This window comes from Phodopus roborovskii, unplaced genomic scaffold (assembly GCF_943737965.1).
Source record: "Phodopus roborovskii unplaced genomic scaffold, PHOROB, whole genome shotgun sequence".
NCBI lineage: Eukaryota > Metazoa > Chordata > Mammalia > Rodentia > Cricetidae > Phodopus > Phodopus roborovskii.
The window spans coordinates 1,404,856-1,426,655 of NW_026125278.1; positions in this window are offsets into that span (position 1 = coordinate 1,404,856).

Consider the following 21,800-nt stretch of genomic DNA (forward strand, 5'->3'; position numbering starts at 1 on the left):
GCAATTAGAATAGTGTTCCACAGACATGTACATAGTACAAGCTGTTGGAAATAATTCCACAATGTAGGGTCTCTCTTCCGTAGTGACTCTAGTTTGTGCCAAGTTGACAAAAACTAACCAGCACACTCATCTACATTTAATCTGCAAAATGTGTGTAGAAGAATAAAAAGTTAGAAACCACATATCCCTCTAACAGTTTTTACATATGAAACTGTTATATGTTATTACAGTGCTACTTCTACGATCTTTGATGGGAAACATTATCTGTGAAGGAATGATCTCCCAGGGACAGATTTTCTAGGTTTAAATGACAAATGTCCCTATCTTCCATATAGTTGCTTTGAATAACTTTAAAGTACTCTGCAACACATTTTAATAGTCTTAAAATCATTACTGCAAATACATATATATTATGTCAAGAGATTGGAGTTTGTTATAAGCAAAGAACATGCATTTGTTAATATCTGTTCTGCTTCAGGTTCTGTGATTAGAGCACTTACATACAGTGTCACCAAGTTAATTATCTTCTTACCAATGTCCCTTTTAAAATTATATCTCAAACCACATTTATGTGGACTGCAATTATACCCAATTTCAACAAAATATTGAATTATAGATTGTTTGGTTTAAAAAAAACTAACATTGCATATTAGAAACAATAAAAGCAATATAGTGACATATTGTGCAAAGCTTATTTCCTATATTTTTTTAATACATGACTGTGATCATCAATTGAATCAGAAAATAAGGCATTTAGAAAAAGCATCTGTGATAGCCCTCCCTGGACCTTCTATGTTTTATGCTGATTAATCAAATTTTAGTGAATAATTTGTGTAAAAATAATTTAAGTATGTCAAACTAGGTGGTGTGGGTAGATGGCTAAGTAAGAAAATTGTTCACCGGGCAAGTATGTGCACCTAACTTTGATCTCAAGCACCTATAGTAAAAAAGGTTGTCACAGCTATATGTCTATAATCTCTGTGCTGGAGAAGACTCCCCGGGTTTGCTGGCCACCACTTATCCATCCATACACTAGAATTCAGTATGTCCACACTCATCTATATGATAGAGTATTTGCCTGTAAGTTAAACTCCAAAATACAGTGAAATTAAACAGGCTTTCTTAACACCCTGTCTTGCAAGCCATTTGTTATGAGTCTGTTCACAGAGGAATGTGAACACCTGTTTGAAACAGTACTTGTAGTTGTGCCCACATATCACCCTGTCACAGCAAACTCATTCTTTGTAAAACTGGCTTAAATCACATTAACCTGACAATCTGAGTTGCCTCTAGGGACAACATGGTAAAAAAAAAAGAGTATGCAAAAACTATTCTTGCTTCCTCGAACAGCAGACCTTTTCTCTTTGAAGTTGAAAAACAAAACAACTAATATTTATTTATTATGCAGATCCCTGTTCTCTTCCACTGTTGAAGGAGACTGGGGAGATAAATCTTAAGTTTACAGCACCAAACATTTTATTTTCCTTTTCTTCCCTTCAAGTCAGGGACTTGAAAAACAGAGCACAAAACAAGGCAGGTGTACTATATGCATTATACAGTGGACACGGCCTCCTTCCGGTCCTCTTTCATCACCAGGCTGTGCCTTCTTCACTAGGAAATTTAAGCATGTCAAGAACAAGCCAAAGGCTAAAGAAAGAAACAGCAAAAGAGCTCTCCTCCCATCGGCCTGTAAGTGATAGATATTAGTGAAGAGTTCTATCTGGAAGCTTCCAATCAGCTCATTCAGGATGCCATACTCCCATGCACGAGTCAGAAGTTCACGGTCAGGAGATATCTGAGGAGACACTCAAACATGAGGGGCTGAAGACTAAACAAATACACAGGAAAAATACTAGGAAGAAACACATTAGTGTTTAAAAGCAAGTAACTGTAAAAACCACTGCTATCAATCCTCTTGGCTTATTAAAAAGCATGCCAGCAATACAAAAGAACATGGCTATGAAAAGGGCTTTATAAATGAGGAACTCTAAATATATGACTGCATCTCAGAAGATAAGTCCAAACACAAGCATGAGCAAAGCTATACAAAGACACAAACAAATCAAGGAAGAGGCTCAGGGACTTTGTGGATATTAGAAAATCAACATGGGACACTTGAGAAAACAGTAGATGATCAAATCAGTACATCACATACTCAATATCACAAGTTTCTAATTTGAAAAGACATTGAGTATATGAATAAGACTCATGGGACTGGAGAATTGTTGTTTTACATAGAACCCTGGTTTAATTCCCAACACCTACATGGTTTTTAACAACCAATTGTAGGAACATATGTGGTAGGTACATATATATATATATATATATGTATATATATATGCGTGTGTGTGTGTGTGTGTTATATGCAAACACATACACACATATATAAATGCAAACAAAACACTCTTAAACATGAAGTAAACAAAAGAAACCTTAAAAAAATGTACGGACCCTGTCCTCCTTAGAATTCTTATTGTTGATGACCAAAAGCTACTTGGCAGAGGGCGGGAGAGGTATTTCATCTTAGAGCTAGTAACTCTATCCAGAGAAGTCAGGGAAGGAACTTCAAAGTAGGAACTGATACAGAGTCCATAAAGGAATTCCGCTTACTGGTTCGTTCCTCATGACATGCTCTGTCTGTCTGCTTTCTTATAGTGCCCAGGAACACTTGGCCCAGGAATGGCACAGGGAGAGACAGAAAAAATTAAATAACATTTGGGGGCAGTACAGAAACATAGTACAGAAGAAGCTTCCTATGAAATATATATATGTGTGTATGATGAGGATTTAAATGGAAACATCAATAATGGGAGAGATTGGGTCTTAACTGACCAACTCTTGTTACCAAGAGTACTGGTGGGTTATACGTAATTGAGTTTTTGCTTAAAGAGGTCCAGTGGGAATTCCCAAAGGATCCATGCTGTTGCCATGATGATAGGTTGCTCTCCACATGCTGACAGGAAACCCCACTGCTGAGGCAATACCCACACAATTCAGAGAACGTGGAAAAGTTGAGCTGGTGCCTATACAAACCCTTCAGCCCTACATGCCTGTGTCACTGGGACAGAAAGGTACCCTTCATGTTACCAAAGGGCAAGCATAAACACTACCCCAGCCACAAACCCTTTCATCTACAATGGTGTCCTGCCTACAAGATCTGTTATTGTTATGGTGGCACAAAGCTTGTGGGAGTAACCAGCCAACATCTGATTTTACTTAAGGCCTGCTTCATGAGAAGGAATTCATGCACAACATTGCTTGGGCTACCAAAACCCCTAGACTAGATAGCTCAAGGACCTAGAGTAAAACCAAATATACTGGGTTTTTTGTTTGTTTTAAGTAGGGATAAAATGATTCCTAATGACTTTTTGTTATACTCACATCCCAGAGTCTTGCTCGGTCATGATCAGGGAAGCTTCCTCCAGCAGCAGGTAAGAACAAATACAGAGACCCAAATCCAGAAGGTATGGAGAGGGAATGAAGGAGGGAGAGAGGAATGGAGAGAGGGAGAGGGAGAGGGAGAGAGAGAGAGAAAGGGAGAGAGAGAGAGAAAGAGAGAGAGAGAGAGAGAGAGAGAGAGAGAGAGAGATATCTTGAAACATTTCAGCCCTAAAGAAGCTGAGTTTACCAAACCCTTCCCTTCAGGACTCAGGGAAGACTGCAGAAGAAGAGGCTGAAAGAGTGTCCTCTATGTTCATATTATGGTTTCTATTTTAGTGTTTTTATGAGATTCTTGAGTGTGCAAATGTGTGGATCTCTGGTTCTTATGGATTATCTTCTGTACTTTTCCATTTTGTTTTGTCATTATATTATTATGTTATATTATAATACCTTAGAAGGTGTTTGCTTTCTAAAGAGAGACCGAAAGGTTGATCTGGATGTGTGGGGAAGAACTTGGTTGAGTTAAGAGAGAGGAAGCTATATTCATGACATATATGTGTGTATGTATGTATATATATATATATACATATATGTGCGTGTACATAATTAAAATAAAAATAAAATATCATAAAAATAAAAATGGAAACATGAATAAAATTAGTGGTATAGGATTTGAGTGAAAAGTACACAAAATGTATAGATCAACATGTGGGCAAAATATAAATCAAATATGTAGGCATTAAAAGCTAGTTTAATATTCAAGGCACCAATAAAGTGATATCTATGAACCTTTCTCAAAAATAATCAGTTGGAAGAGATAGTCCATCCAAATGAGGTCTAAATAAAGGAGTAAGCCTTTGCCAAGGGGAGAATGAACTTTCAAGCAAGGTAAAGTGTTCCCCATGATGTAAGTCAGTTAAGACGAGATATAATATCTCATTAAAGGCAGGTCACAAGACCACGAGACGGAGATCTTCAAGTTGTCCTATAAACAGATTTTTCCATTTGTGTTGACTGAAAGCTTGAAAATGAATATGTGACAGAAATATGAGACACTACAGGAATTGACATTTCTACTAATGTAACAAACATGAGCAGATCGAAATACGTGCATAGATGGTGGGAACCAAGGTGCTGAGGAAGAATGCAATTGGTTTTTTCATTACGGAAAGCCAAAAGGCAAGAGGTACTGGTACAAACTGTCAATTTCCTGATATTGAGGGAACGTTTTAAAGACAGAATGAAAAGAGGTGTACATGCCATTGATACTAGGGAGAAAGATTTGAAAACACTGTTTAACATGCAAGTATCTGTACACTGTGGTAAATATGAATGACCTCACATCATTATGAAGATGTACTTGAAATATATAAAAGGTCTGCCTTGTTGCAGATTATCTGTGAAGGAAGAATCTCACATCCTGAAATTTTCTGTTTGCATCCAAGTGGGCTGCAACACCTGATTCTTCATCTGAACTTATCTGTGGAGTAGCAATTCAGAACTGGTAATATTTAAGTGAATTTGCAAACTGCTTTTCTGTTCAAAACATCCTGATATGGGATAACAAACATCAATGAAAAACAAACCCCCAAACCAAAGACTTCACATTCAAGAAGATCACATTCCCCCGCTCATCTTCACTTCTCAGGGTTACTGCTGAGCCACTTTGAGTGCCTTCCTGGCAGTGACACTGGGTGCATTAATTATTTAACACCATGCTTTGCTTCAGTTTTCTTTTCTTTAAAGATAATGTCTCAGTATACAGCCCAAGCTGGCCTTGTATAGCCAAAACTATCCTCAACTTGTGGAGCTCCTGTCTCAGCCTCCTGAGTGCTGAGACTACAGGCATGGGCCAGCCATTCCCAGATGGTTGACCATACTTTTGTGTGCTAACTTGCATAATCTACAAAGACTTGGGAAAATAGGCATACTTCATTCTTTCTTGTTGATTACCAATACTCTATGTGTTACAGGTAAAACATTCCTGAAAACTCCAAATCTGAAACATCTTCAAACCCCAAATCATTTTCAATGTTTAAATGCTATCATGTAATTTAATGTCTAAAAATTTTCCATAAATTTGCTTTCATGTATTCGCATGTGTGTATGTATATAAGTTAATGTGCACTTAGACCTGCATTCTACCACAAATATTTCTTATACAGAAACAAGTATTCCAGAATTGAGAAAAAATAAAAGCCCTCAGACCTCATATACTTCTGTTCTCAAATATCTTGGATAACGAATTCTCAGCCTATAGTATTTTATAGCTAATCTTAGGCTTCAGTTACAAAGGGTAAATGCCCAAGTTTAGTAACTCCAAGCGCCCTTTTTGAAAATCAAAAGCTGTCTTGGAAACAGTGGTAAAATTTAGCCCTCACATAAAGACGATAAAGTGGAATCATTGCCTTTAATCTTTATACAGATAGGATGCAGGCTATTTTTAAACCAGAAGACATTAACAAGACCAAAAAGATATATCACTATCACTAACTCACAAAAGATACAGGAAATACTTCTTTAAGCTTAGGTGGCAGCCAACCATCCCAAGGGAATATACAATGCGGTTTTCGTACAGTGCGGACTGGGTCAAGAAAGAAGTGGGAAGAGAAAATGAAAGTTTCTGATGAGATTTACCACCAAACAAACAGTAAACTGCCAATCTGATAGAACTGAGGAGGGGTTTCTTGTTTCTGTCAAAATAATGAAGAAAGTAATTTATATACAAGTATGCAGCTGCTATTTATTGGTCTATATTTAGTTAGTTCTCCAGGAATGAAAATTACTATATCACAGTTCACAGCCACCAGAAGGCAATGGACAAACTGAATGAAAACCAGAAAGCAGTACAGATAATTTGCTCAGAACCAAGAATTTAAAGCATCAAGGCAATGAGCAGACTGCCTTAGACCCCTCACCTCATACACTGAGTGTGCACAAGAAAGGCTGCATGGCTTCTGAATAGCCATCCACAGCCATGCAAAATGGCCAGCTAGAAGCTGCATAGCTCTAATGTTATAATTGTGGGAAGGGATTTATGAAAGAGTTAGTTTCAAATATCATTATATTATACTAAACTGAAGCAAAATCCATCCTTGCAGAAAGAAGCCAGGCATCTGAGACGATAAAAAAGTATACATCAGCTAATGCCTTAAAAGGACAGTTGGCTAGATGCATATACAATGAATAATCATTTTATTTAAAATGTAATAATTTGTTAGCAATGGTAATAAAGCTGAAATAAGAAACAGCGGATAAAATATATGATTATTCAGATGAACACATTAGGAATAATGAAAATACAACCAAAATATTATCTATTTCATTAAGAGAACATCTCGGCTCTCATTTTGCCTGTAGTTCTCTGACTAGGGGTTGGACTCTGAAATTTTCCCCCTTTCACATTAGAATGCCTTCAATCAGGGTCTTGAAATGTTGACTGTCTTCACTATTCTACAAGGTCTACACTAGAGGGCAGGCAGGAGCAAGAGGAGAAGTGGAAATTACAAGTTTGCTCATTCTCTTGGGTAAAGAAGTAACTGGGAGAAGTTAAAGCACTGAACTGTTGGAATTTGATGACGATCCTTCTCATTCCCATTCATATATTTAACAATAATAATAATGTTAATAAATTTCCATTTTCTTCTCAGTCAGTGACTTAAATGCCTGTTTATTTCTTTGAACAGTTCCAGACTAATGTGGTTTGATCACACCAGACCGCCTGAAACAGAGTACAAGCTGATCCTACATTCCAAACAGCTGGACAAAACAGCCCTACAGACTACAGCTAGGATATCTGAATCTTCTTCGAATCCCCCCAAGACAGCGCCCCTTACCAGCAGGAAGTAGTTTGGAAAGAACGACGCCCAAATTCCCAAATATTGTGTATAAATGTTTGTTTTCATTTAATTGGACTTTGTTATATAAAATTAAATAAAAAAAAAAGATCCAAGAAAGTGACAAAATAGAATTTTGGTTCCAAAATACTGGAGAAAAATTGAATGTTGGGAAATGTTAGAAGCTTGCCTCTCAAGACTCAGAGTCAAATGGGATGGTGTTGGTTTGAGGGGTGGGGGGCGGTGTGCTACTGTTGAGGAGTGGTCAAATGACAGATGTGGTCACTGACCACTGGAGCCTGACAAATGGGATCACCCCTTGCAGCTACCTCCATACTAATTGGCCTTAGTGATTAACTGAGCCTCTTTAAAGAATGTGGCAAATGGCAGTAGTCATTGTCCAGAGCTCTAAGGGATGTGCTGACGGAATAAAGTAGGGCTTTTATCCTTAAACACCTATGTGTGTCCTTCCCTATTCCTTAACAATTGTGTCTTTCCCCATAAACACGCCCACAAAACCACACCACTCAGGTTGTGTTGGATGACTGAAATGCCAACCTTATATATCACTTAAACACTTCCTAGAGACCTCAGACCAACTGGAAAAAAAAAAAAAATAAGAGTTCCGGTCATTTGTTTGTGATGTCAGATTATAGTTTAAGTCAATTATAAAAAAGAGTAAATATTGAAATAATGCCAAGCTATATTTGCACTTCATTGCTTTGCATATGACTGTTGCAGAACTATAAGCTCAAGTTAACATAGAAGATACAAGAGTAATGTAAAGGCATTTTTAGCATCACTCTTACCAAATTTAAACAGCGGCCAGGCCTTTCTTTGGACTTTATAGTACTTCTGAATTTAAAGAAATTCAATCAAAATGTTGATTTTTAATAAACATTATGAAAAATATTTTAGAACATAAATTAGTTATAAGCATTTTGGTAAAATCTTCAATATAACAGGAAAAAAAAGGTATCCAGAAAGCCACCCTGATGTTTACAGACATTAAACATCACACTGACTTCATACGTATGCAGTAGCACAATTGTTGAGGAAGATAAAAATCGTTTATTTGTCTCTGTATTTTAAAATATTAATATGTCAACTCATGTCAACAGTGTTAAAAAGAAAGTAAACCATGCTCGCTCTGATGATAATGCCAAAGAATGAGCCAGATCTGGGCAGATTTCCAAGCCAGGAGCTATGGCTTTGTATGCTTCCATCAGTGCTCTGCTTCTGAGAGTTTCTAAGGCCATCAAGGTGGATGGTCAGCTGGCCATGGCACTAGGTCTTACTCTGTGGTGCTGTCAAACATGCACAGGACATCCTCATATATAACACCAGTTTGAACCGGTCATACATAAGATATATATGATAAAAGTACAACAATGGAGCCAGAAAAATAAGGTACTTGCCTGCCTTATACCAGATGTATATTTTCTACATACAAACAAACCCCCAAGAAAGCATTTATAATCTTTCTGTTTCTAATCCTTAATTGGATAATTACTAAAGGACATCTTAGTTATAGGGCATAGTGATCAAAATACAGAAATACACTAATAATTCACACATATAAACATATATGGCATACAACTGTTACATGTATGTATATAAACTAATCTTAGGATTTATTAACTACTATCATTACCAGTGTATTTAGTAGTTTATCTATGATGAAAAATTAATTAAAATAAAATTAGAATAATCTAAAGCCCATTATAGAGTCTCAAGAAAACTCTGTAAACTAAACAGTTCAGAATCTAGATGGCTATGCATAACACTTTATTTTTTTGTTTGTTATTTGTTTTTTACTTATACATTATACCTTATAGAAAATTGTCTAGAAACCAAAAGTACTATAAGTTACTAAATTATATTTGTGTTTGTTATTCCAGGAGCATATATTTTCTTATTAAAGTAAATTATAACCACATAGATAAAATATATTGATTACTATGTTTTCAATACATTTGAGGTAATAGTTAAGTCATTGTATTCATACTTTTCAACTTTGTCTTTTAAAATCTTATTTGAAGGCTGGGAATATAGCTTAGCTGGTAGAGGACTTGTGATGGGAGATGTCATTCTGTAAATATGTTTCTCATGTTGGTTAATGATTAAAGTACTGTTGGCCAATAGAAAAGCAAGATAGGCGGGACTAGGAGGAGAGAGGAAGTAGTAGGGAGGAGATCCAAGATGGAGGATAGAAGAGAGAATGTCAGCCCCTCTCTCAGGTAAGATAAGACCACGTGGAAGTGCTTAGATGAATAGAAATGGGTTAATAATTAAGACAGAGCTAGCTAATAAGAAAATAGTAACTGGCCAACAGACTTGTCTGGCATTCATGAAGCCCTAGGATCAGGTATGAATGAACATTGTAGCCATTGCCTATCCCAGCCATTGGGAGGTAGGGGCCAGAGAAAGAAGTGTTCAAGGCCAGCCTTTGCTATAGAGGAAGAGAAGGAAGGCAGGAAGGAAGAGAGGGAGGGAAGAAAGGAGGAAGGGAGAGGGAGGGATGAAGGAAGGAAAGAAGAGGAGCAGGAAGGAAGGAGGGAGAGAGGGAGAAAGGGAAGAGGGAGGGAAGAAGGAAGGAAAGAAGGCTTGCAAGAATATAATTCTGACATTTATAGTGTATAACACAGCCATAACACTTGACTTTAAATACTTTTGGATAATGCTGGGGCAATGACAGTCTCAGTCCTATACATTCAGTATGAAAGATGAAATAATGTATGTATAATTCAACTGTCATAAAGTAATGTAAGTTATACACAGCCAGGGCAGAGCAGATAAACTTCTTTTCTTTGTTACTTTGATATTGTGCATCAGATTTTTGAGTCTTCTGAGCTGTTCCGTGTGTGTGTGTTCATGCATGGGCATCTGCCAAGACTGCCTTTGTGAATCTTGTTTACATTGTTTTGAGAAATATTCAAGAAGCTGTGAGATAGAAAACTTATCTCACTACTCACTTCTGATTTCTGCATGTTGGACGTATGGTTGCCAAGTTTCCTGGGCTGAGAGACATGAAAAGGAGGCCCAGAATTGCTGGGTTCCCACTAAAAAGCCCAGCGCAACGGGCAGCACTAATCCTGCACCTGTGATGTGTTATTCACCAGTTAAGAAATGTGTCCCGGTCTGTAGCTGCCTAATGCAGCTCAGCTGTTTCGCTCAGTCCTCCCTTTGATTAGGAGCCGGCCAGGAAGATTACTCCAGTCAGCCACTGAGCTATGTTCAGTGTCCACAACATATGACGGTGGAAAGGTAAACCAGAAAAGTCTCAAGTAAAACAAGAGCGAGAGAAAGGTGCAGAAAGAAGGAAAAATGACCACAGGATATTATTATGCTTCATTTGCAGATTCCCAGATAGTTTAAAGCTTTCAAAGGCTTTATACAAGCCAAGAAATAATTTGAAATTTGTCATTTAAATATCTAGAGAGCTCCACTTTAATAATGCAATTATCAAGGCAACGGGGGATGTCTCCAGGATAGCTCCAGCAACTTCACATGTAGAAATTCTTCTTCAACAAGGTTTACCTTTATAGGTCCCTTCTGTAATTGCAAACCTTTCAAGTTGCTGGGAAAACAGAAGACCAAATGATCACCCTTGCTTCCATCTTTTGAAAAATCCAATATAGTGTATTGCAAGTTTTGGATATGAAATTACATTTCAGATTCATTTATTCTACTGACATAATAAAGACGTGATGAAACCAGAATAAAATACTGTAAATATCATAGGAATGCTAGAAAAGCCAAGTCGATTCAGAAACATCTATCATGCACAACCCATAACAACGTACCACATACTTGGCAAAACGAAGAGGAAATAGCTACCCACTGTGCTCACAAAGCCCCAAGCTTCAACTGAGGAGTATCGTATCTGTCACCAATTCCATTACTTTCCCTTTGTACTGGTTATATGCCCTCACACCAAAACTTTCATGGTAGTCTTTATTTCCTATTCTGCACAAACGGCATACCATGTTTCTGAGGGTCCTTCCTGTGCCACATTTCATAGCTTAAGGCTTGATCTAAAAACCACATTATCTTTTCCTAATAGCACAGGGCTGAAAAAAGAATTCAGGAACAATAAAAGCCTGGAGAAAATGACACTATATTCAAAATGTAAGTACAATTTATATGTACATTTTAAAAGATTTTTTTGTTATATTGGGTTTTGTATAGAAACTAATTTTGTTGTCATATACAAGTATTTAATGTTTTTAAATTTAAGAAAAGACCCATGTGTGTGCATAGCATGTTCATGGAGGAACAATGAGGTGGAGATTATTTCTGTGTCCACAGGACATTCTTTGTCACCAGCATTAGACAAGTCTCAGTGGTTTTCACTTACATACAGATAGCATTATTAGGACATGGCATCATAACCCACAAACAACTCTGAAGGACAATGTGGGATGTAAAACGTTCCCATTTATCCATGCTTTAATGTACAAAGTAAAATAAGAGAGCTGGATAGTGTTATGGATATATAAGACTAGAATACATGGCTTGATGATAATCTCGGTTGAAGGCAAAACAACCTTTATCCTCACTAATTAAAGAGGTACAAAATCTGTGCCCTCACCACCACCTTGATTGTGGGAAGATTTCCAAGCAGCAACTATGTTGCATTCTTGGCAGAAGTTATATTATTATAAACATTGCACTATCTTAACTCTGTGTGAGGGACACACTGGGACATTCTGGCCTGATGCTGCTCAAGCTGTCCTTATTTTGATAAAAATGATTTTAGTTTCCAAAACATTTTCCAAGCCACTTTCAGTTTTGGTTTTTGGGAGCTTGTGTTTGTTTGTTTGTTTGTTTGTTTTGATCGAGTAACACTCAGTGTCTCAGTACTTTAGGCTTTGAAACTCTCCCTGCCTTTTCTTTCCATTTCCTTTATGTATTGTTTTATTTTTAGAGTGGAGGTTTCGTGTTCCAGTCTAGGCTAGCTGGAAACCGACTATGTAGCTAAGACTAACTTCAAAGTCAAGGCAATCCTCCTGCTTCACGTTCTTAAATGCTGGAATTAGAGGAGTCAGTTAGCATACCCGGCTTTTATTTAATTTTTATTCATTTCCCCTACATCCATTTATGCCAATAATTTCTCACACATTTTACTCTAAACCAAGATATTGCCTTCCTCCTTTTCAAGATTATTATCAAATGCGGGCTATTATGATACATAAACCACCAACAAAACCAAATGAGTGACTGTAAGCTGATACACGAAAACTAATTGCCTTTCATAAACCTTTTGTTCCCCCACCTGTTTGTGTATTTTGACTCACTCCGACCTAAGGCAGATAACTTACATGCTGTATTGTTTCACCCTGGGTATATCGGTAAACTGAGTATAAAGCCTCAAACTTCAAATGAAGGAGAAAGATAGGAATACACACTTGGCACACTTTATGTGAATAATAGAAGTAGGTGCTTCCAAACCATAACGATTCTAATACAGGAACAAATGACTGGCTGACTTCACCACCACACAAAACCATGTGATTGAGCAAATTTTTTTTTTTGACAAAATGTATTAGCATGTGTTCCAGCTATCAAGCACCAGTCCTTTTATTTACCTACAATTGTATGTTGTAAAAACCCATCAAAACAGGGCTGGAGCAATGGTTCAATCAGGAGAGTACTTGCCTTGCAAGCATGGGGATTGAGTTTAGTTCCATGGAAATTTCATCAAAAAAAGAAAGAAAGAGAGAGAGAGAGAGAGAGAGAGAGAGAGAGAGAGAGAGAGAGGGAGGGAGGGAGGGAGGGAGGGAGGGAGGGAGGGAGAGGGAGGGAGGGAGGCATAGAAGAAGCCAAATATGATGGGATGCATTTGAATGTGAGTGCTGGGGGCATCTGATGCCCAAGGCTCACTGACCAGGTGCTCTACTTGTGGAGCTCCAGGACAATGAAAGACTATCTCAAAACACAAGGCACCTGAGGAATGATAGCCAAGGCTGTTTTCTGGCCTCCATGCATATCTCCAAGTACCTGTACAGACCCTTACACAAACCACCCAAACAAAAAGAGGTCGGCGAAGCCTATCAGCTCTAGCTACTATGCAAACTGGACTTATTGATTAAAATAAATAAATAAAATGATAACAAAACAGAAGGAGTTTGTTTAGGACAGTTTTGTTTCTCTAAAGAAAAGCTATGGTGACCTTTCAGAACAAACAGACCCCTTAAATGATAAGTTCACAACCGAATCAATTTATTTTCCTTCTGTCTTTTGTAAGAGGAAAGACATTCACTTTTATCATTAAAATAGTAACATGAAGTGTCTCCCTTTCTGATCTCATATTAATCAGCCTAGGAAGTATTAAAGTGGCCTTAGTTACTAAACAGGCAACCTGAAACACAGGATAAGGATAACTTTGCAGTGACTTCCTACAACTTTTTTACCCTAGCACCCAGAACATGGTGGCTTTGCGCATGTAAAAACCCGTGACAAGATTTCCCTTCCTCCTTCCTAGCAGTAAAGAAGAAAGGAATCCTTCCAATAGGTACCCTTCCAACCATCCACCCACCCTGACTGTGCTAGGGACACATATGCAGAGAAATCATTAGTTAAGGCACAAAGACTGTAGGTGATAATCTTGACTCTCTCCCAGAGCTGTTCCACTATACACCAGTGCAGAAAGCCACTTATCTGCATTTTAGGATAAACAGCAGAAACCACTCATTTAAACAAATTGCCAGAAATCAACTGCTGGTGCTGAGACCAAGGCAGCTTGATTTTGAAGTGAAGAATCTGTAAATTTAGTAAAACCCAGTGCAGGATGCTGTATTATAAAAACCTTCAGAACCTTATAACAGGAAAATACATGTAAAGTACCTGCAATATTTCAAATGAGCCACTAATTCAGTTTTCAAATTACTGCAGAGTGGCTTCACACTCAAAGAACATTTACTGAAGTTTGATATCCTCTCTTACATGACAACATTTACGGCAAAGTGATGCTGATCAAATGTATGTTATCAAGCAAAGCTTTCCCTACCTATATGAGAAACGTTAAATTTAACTGGGTCAGCATTTTTATCACCATCATTTCTACAGAAAACTACTTAAGAGAGAACTTTGAAAAAGACCTCATCAAAACCAAAACAAAACAAAAGAGCACTGAGGCTCTTCTATAGTTTATTATAAACATATCTGTATGCATTTACCTAGCAGTAACATGCTCACTCAGTGCTTCAGAAAAACACTACACGGTTAACCGGGACCTACCTCAGAACACTTGAGGTTGGATTCTGCACATGATTTTAGCACAGTATGTGGCTGACAAGGGACATTAGCAGAAGTAACACATGCAGGGACAATGTGCAGAAATCTGCTTTTTCCACACATTGGACGTCAGATGCTTTCCATGACAATTCTGAGGTCAGAGAAAACACACAGGTGTATGTTATGCCAATAAAAGGCCCTGAAGGTGGGTTGTAATCTGATTCCTTTCCAACACATTCTTGTGCACATTACAAACACTTTTGGAAAGAATAGTACATTAACACTAATTTTTAAAAAAACACCCCAGGCAGCATGAGACCAGTTCGATAGCAATATTGCTCAAAGCAGCTGTCTGCAATATCAAACTTGCAGTCAGCTTCAAACAAACCTATAATATTTTCTCCAGTGTGCTTCATGAACAATAAATTGTTATCAGCACATACATTTTTTGTTACGTCACAAAAACTATAAAACCCCACAGGATCAAGAAACAAATGCTTGAGAACTTTGAGCACTGGTTCCGACCAATGGCTGTTGGTCCTGGGGAAGGCATGGTGCTCGCTCGATGGCCGGCACCATAAGCCGGGTGTGGAAAGATGGCAGTCAGTGCTTGCTAAAGTGTGATTACCAGTCTTCATGCATAAAACAGCTGTGGGTCACCTTTCACTCAGCAGTGACAAACTGAGAAGCCTCCACTAATCTGTGGTGGATAGCGGACATGGAGAAGAGGGGGAGAGTTTCTTTTCAGTACATTGGAAGAATGTTTTTTATTTTTTCTTTTTCATTTTAGGTATTTTTCTATCCCTCTTTTTTGAAACTTGTCGCCCAACCCCAAATGGTTCCACAAACACTTAAAATATTCTTGGAAACTCAGGCTTGAACACCCTTACCTTCCCACCTGGTCTCAGAGGAAACAGCAGGTATAAAATGCTCTGCAAATGTTCTCCTGCCTCATCCACCTCACAGCAATCCCCACTTGTGTGCTGCCTTTCATTTTCACGTGCAGCCGCAAGAGCTGCCCCGCCTGTGTGCTGGATCTCTTCTCTTCTCACTCCCAGATTCCAAGCTAGTATGCCCTCCTGAGTTACATCAAAAGAGGAACCCGCCCAGCCTCACTCAACCTACCTGAAGAAAAGCTTTAGGACAAAGAGAATGTGAGTTTACTGGGGAGAAATAGCAAGCAAACTCAAAAGAGTCTGAGAGGTTTCGCTTACAGCTTTGTATTAGAACGTAGAATCTTACACATAAAACATGTAACCAGGCACCACCTCTTACAATAGACCAAGTCACACGTATAACAGGGTAACTGAACTCCAAACAGGTGGGCAAATCATGATTTCTAGCCTGAGCTATGCTACTGACTTGGGAATCTACAGTCTTTACAGGGATAGGAGGAGAGCAGCACAATGACATTGACTAAATAAGGCCCAAGTGGCAAACACAGCATCTCAAACAACAGAAGAGGTTTGTTTATGGAATACTTATTGGCTTCATTACCTGACTTGGGAAGACTTGGCTGAACACACCTGTCTAGATTAACAGTTTGGTGAGCAGGAAATGATTCTGACTTAACTGGCTAACCCATTCCCAGGATGGGCAAACAAAGGATGCTAATGATGCCTCTAAAGAAGGGAACCAAGCATACAGAGTAGAGGCTGTTCTGGTAACTTCCTTACATCCACTGGCACTCTAACACAGTGCACCTCCACTCCCAGCTCTATGCTTATCAAACAAGAACTTGGGGGAAGAACACTTAACTCTAATATCTAAAATCACAATGAATGAAAACAGACCCAAACCTGCCTGGCCCAAAGCTCAGAAAGCATTTCTAGTATACACATGAAATCATGTGAATATACAGGGTTCTTAATATGTATTAGACACAGGTGTGTGTGTGTGTGTGTGTGTGTGTGTGTGTGTGTGTGTGTGACTTGCTTGACCTACCAAAATTCAAGCAGATTTTGAGGCTGTGGTCTCCATTTACATATTTAAGGCTATTACACACATTTCAAATTATTTATACTTGTGATTTTGCATTAATAAACTTACTCCGATAGGGATTAAACAAACCGAACTATTTTTGTTAGAAAAAGTGAGGTGGGAGGCAGTACATATAACCATATTAGAGTGGGTTAGAAATAAGGTGTTTGAGATTTTTTTTATACTATACTGAAATAAAAATAATTTTATTCTGAAATATATTGACTCATTAACTAGTGTTTTTCTACTTGGTAAGTGGACAGACTATGGGATAACACAAAAAGAAGGAAAAAATACAATAGTGTGGTAAGCCAAAACCTTAACTCCATCTAGCACAAGCAGTTTTGGATTGTGGGAAAAGAGAATAAGTCTTGATATGCAGAGATAATACTGTGTCCCAATATTGAGACCCTGAAGAAAGGATATTTTGATCAAAAATTGTATTAGCCTATACTGAAAGAAATAAAAGGTTGTCTGAGCCTTATCCTATTCCAAACATTTTTGGTTGGTTTTGCTTTCTAGCTACTTATTACTAATTTTAGCTCACATTACTCATTTTAGCTCATATTAAGCTTCTAAGACTTACAAGTTTCTAAAGCTTGAACAAAAAGGAATAGAATCAATACAAATGGATCAGTGGTTTCAGAAGGATACCATTATGACATCCAGCACTCATCATGATTTGGTTTTTGGTGTTATTTTCATGAGAATCTATGTGTTATAAGTAAGCAGAGTTCTTGCCAATGATTTCCAGGGGATTTTGATCAGACTATTGGGGCAGGGGAGGAAAGAGAAAGAACAATTACATTAAACATGTTGCAGGAACAGCTCCAGTAGTAGAGTATTTCTCTTCCATATGCAAGGCTCTGGGTAAAATCCATAGCATGGAGTTGTGGAAGTACTTCCAAGTCCCAGATTTGAAACAAAACATTCGTCTGGGTTTTGATAATGTGTGGTGTACTATGTGATGCAGATGAGTTCTGTGAAAGCAAGCTTCTCAAAAATCTTAATTTGTTTCGGCGTCGGGGTTTGGTTTGCACATGCATCTGGAAGGCAGAGGTCCATCTTAGGAAGCCTCCTCAACTGTTCTTCTCTTTAGTTTTTGAGACAGGGCCTCTTACTGGCTAGACTACACTAGCTGGCCAGCAAGCCCCAGCATTCTTCAACTTCATGCCCTCCATGCTAGAATTACAGGTGTACTAGCCATATCTGCCTTTCCAGGTTCTGAGCGTCTGGATTCAGATGCTCATGCTTGAACAGCAAACACTACTGAGTCATCACTACAATCCTCCAAATCGTATTTGTTTTTGATGGTTTACATTTTGTCATTGGTAATCAGTTGTGCCGTTTTCTCTGAAATGACAGGCTAACTTTATTCATTTTGGAGAATATGTCTATAAATACTAATGAGCACAGCCATAGTTTATCAGTCATTCTTCCTTGGAAACAGTTCCATAAAATCAGTCAAGAAAACCACTGATCTTCAGGATACTGAAGTGCTTCATCATACATATCCCATGCCTCTACTGACAGAAGTAGGCATTCAATCAAGTGGATACTTAATAAAATTAGTATTTACCCTTGCATGAAGCTTCTCTTCCTCATCTGTCACCACTAAGCATGTTCTGCAATGATGATGACTCTTTGGTGGTTTGCCTTGGTCTGTGCCAAAGACCCATACATTCCTGGTTGTGTACCAGCATTGCATATGTTAACCCATCTAGATACAACTATATTTGTGAACATACTTTGAGACCACAAGTTTCTACTAGCTTCAAAATTACAAATATAAGTTTATACCTTTTTAAGGTAAGTCAAGGAATATTAACTATGGAAGACACAACTGTAATGAGATTTGTGTGTGCATACCACTACACTCACACATATGTATATAGAGGCCAGGCGTCTGGGTTGAGTATCTTCTCCTATCACTCCATCTTTTAGGTTAATTTTTGGTTTGGCTTGTTTTTTTGAGGAAAAAGTCTTACAATATTTTGAGGAAAAAGTCTTTCAGATATTTTGTCTTGAAAAGAAGTCCAAGATATGCCTGTCTGCCAGCTTCCTCTCTACCCCAGTACTAGAGTTATGGGTTACACACAACTGTGCTCAGCTTTTATGTGGGTGCTGGAGATCTACATTCAGTTCTTCATACTTGCTCAGCAAGCACTTTCTCTACTGAGTTCATTCTATAGTCCCAAGAGGTATTCAATGGAGAAAATAAAATTACTGTGGTTGTGGCGGGGGGGGGGGTAGTCCCCAAAGAGAGTGGCACTTTTAGGAGGTGTAGCTTTGTTGGAGGAAGTGTGTCACTGTGGAGGCAGGCTTTGAGATTTCATATGATCAAGCCACATCCAGTATCTCAGACCCCTTCCTGTTGCCTGCAAGTCAAGATTTAGGATTCTTATCTTCTTCAGCACCATGTCTGCCTGCATACCATCATATCATTCAATGATGGTAATTGACTAAACCTCTGAACTGTAAGCTACTCAATTAAATGATTTCCTTTATAGAAGCTGTCATGGCTTTGTGCTTTAGAGTCAAGGACAGAAGAAATGGGTTATGGGCTCTCCCTCAAAGACCAACGCAAACCTCTGAGGCCAGACATGTGTCAGGAGTGCCCATGAATGGAGGCCCAAAGAAGCAATTTCATGCTATTGTGAAGATGAAACCTGGATTCCCTTGGAGAACACAAGATAGTGGAAACACCAGAGCCATGGGATACCTAACAAGAACAGTGGCTAACAGGAAGTGGAACAAACCCAAGAGGAAGAAGTGTGTAGCAGTCAACAAAGCTGAAAGGAATTGGAGATCTGAAGAACATTTTGACATCAGACAAAGAGATGCAGAGTTTGGAGTTTTCCCCGCAGGATTTTAGTCTTGCTTTTGTTCAGTATTTTCTCAATATGCTCCCTTCTCTACATATTGTAATGGTAATGTATATCTTGTGCCATCATATGTTGGAAGCATGAGATCTGGTTTTTATTTTGATTTTACAGGCAATTGCAATTAAAAGATTACACGAACCTTGGAAGTGATCTTGAACTTAAGACTGTTAAATAAGTTTAAGACTGCTATAGACTATGGGAACTTTTGCATTATGATATAGCGACAAGCTTTTGGGGGCTAGGGAGCAGAATGCAGTGGTTTGAAAGAACATGGCTCCCAAAGGGAGTAGAAGTAAGGCTTTGTCAGGGGAAGTACATCACTGTGGAAGTGGGCGTTGAGCTCTCAAACCATGCCCAGTGTCTCAGACCACTTCTTGTTGCCTGCAGGTTAAGATGTGGGACTCTTAGCTTCTTCTCCAGCACTGTGTCTGCTTGTCACCATATAGCACTATGACAATAATGGACTAAACCTCTGAATTGTAAGCCACCCAATTAAATGTTTTCAGTTTTAAGAGTTTCCATGGTCATGGTGTCTCTTCCCACCTATACAAACCCTAAGACAACAATCTTCTTTAAAAGGAAATACAAATTTTGAACCTTCTTAAAATACAATTATATCTTTTCATTGAGAAACAGATCACTGATAAAACTATTAAGTGTAAATGCACTGGGAAGGAATTTTGAATGAAAAGCTATGCTCTTGGGATTTCAGTCAGTCTTTAAATACTAAAATTGAGCTGCAGATCCAAAATTCACTCATCATCATTTAGTTTCTTGCAGTTATGAAATTCTGACAAATACTTAAGAAAGGATCCAATAGTGTGGGAGTATTATCAAAAACATATAAAACATTCCCATTTTAACACAGTCATTTTAAAAAGGAAAAGCTAGTAAGACAGAACAAACTTCATTATTTTACAGTAGCTAATGCTACTGCCTCTGAAAAGATAGATGTTTGACTATTACTAATACATCGTATGATCTCTATTTCATGAAACTAAGAACAAAAGATAACACAGGTGGATTTTTCTCCTTTCTTCCTTTGGATCCAAAAGAGATACCCAACCAGAGATGCCAATGAGGAAAGGACAATGCAGTTGAGTCAGCCACCTGGCCAATGGGACCTTGGGAGGGGGGTATAAAGGCAGGTCTAACTTCCTAATAAACAAGGATGCAGAATACTCTACTACTCACTGATGCCCAGTGCCTATGCCTGTATAGTTGGTGCTGTAGATTCTCATCTCCTTCCCAAGGGCTGTACCAATAGGATCACTCCCAACATCCCATGACAGTCAAAGGTCTTTAACAGATATAACCATTTCTCTATCTTGATCTCCTACCACCCTGTGCTCCCTGTTCATACCTTCTTATATACACACCACAATTTCTACATTTTCATATTGTTGCTCATGATATTCTTTTTCATTCAACAGTTTTCTTTCCTTCACCAAGCATGTTGCAATTCTGAATCAGATGTTTGTTTTGCTTTAGTGTTTCTATGGCACTTTACCATGATATATACACATATTTTATGATAGCATTTTAAAAGTTGAATATATTTATTCTGGCATGTGTATCTCTCATCGAAATTACTGTATTTATTTACGTATGAGTTTCTCAAGTCATTATTAATTTGTGTTAAATGTGTGGTTGCAAACAAGTTATTTAGCCACAATGAAATTCAAGTCCCCATGTGTAATTGAGGATGAGATAGTGCTTATTTACATATATAGAAACTTGGACTAACATGGATTCTGTTTGCTCCACAAAAGTCATGGCAGTCCATATAGTATTACCAGGGGCAGTATGTGAACAAAGAGTTTTCATTCTTCAGAGTTTAATGGCCCACTTGAGGATTCAATGATAATTTAAATCTCTGGAAAACTTTTAAGACATTAACACTGTACATATAAAAAAATTTTAAAAAGCTTTACATTAGCAATGTTTCTATTATCGTAGTGAATTGAAAAAACAACCGAACTATGGCACAAGACCATTAAAGAGCATTTGAAATGGACTCCTGGAGGGTACAAAATAACCTGATCCTGACAACAAAATCATCAGTTTGCCCTAAAATTTTACTGCATATAAAGGGCTGTAAATCAAGGTAGGATTGTGGGGTAGAGACAGGCTCATTAATTGTTGTGTTCCACTTTTATGAACACTTCGCAAACTCTTTGAATGCTTCCTAAACATTTTATAATTTACACTAAAAAATGCATCAGCCTGTGCATCTCTTCTTCTCCTCTCTTTGTACTAGTCAACAACTCTGATCTTTTAGCTGCTGGTATTCATAATTAAATCAAAGTGGATATTAACTTGTGATAGTGGCTGGACAAAAGTAGGGAGCAAGGAACACCCTGAGTTGGCAACACAGCAAAAAGCCAAAGACTACTAATTGTTAATATTGAGGTGGTTTGAAAGAAATGGCCCCCAAAGGGAGTGGCACTATTAGAAGGTGTGGCCTTGTTGGAATAAG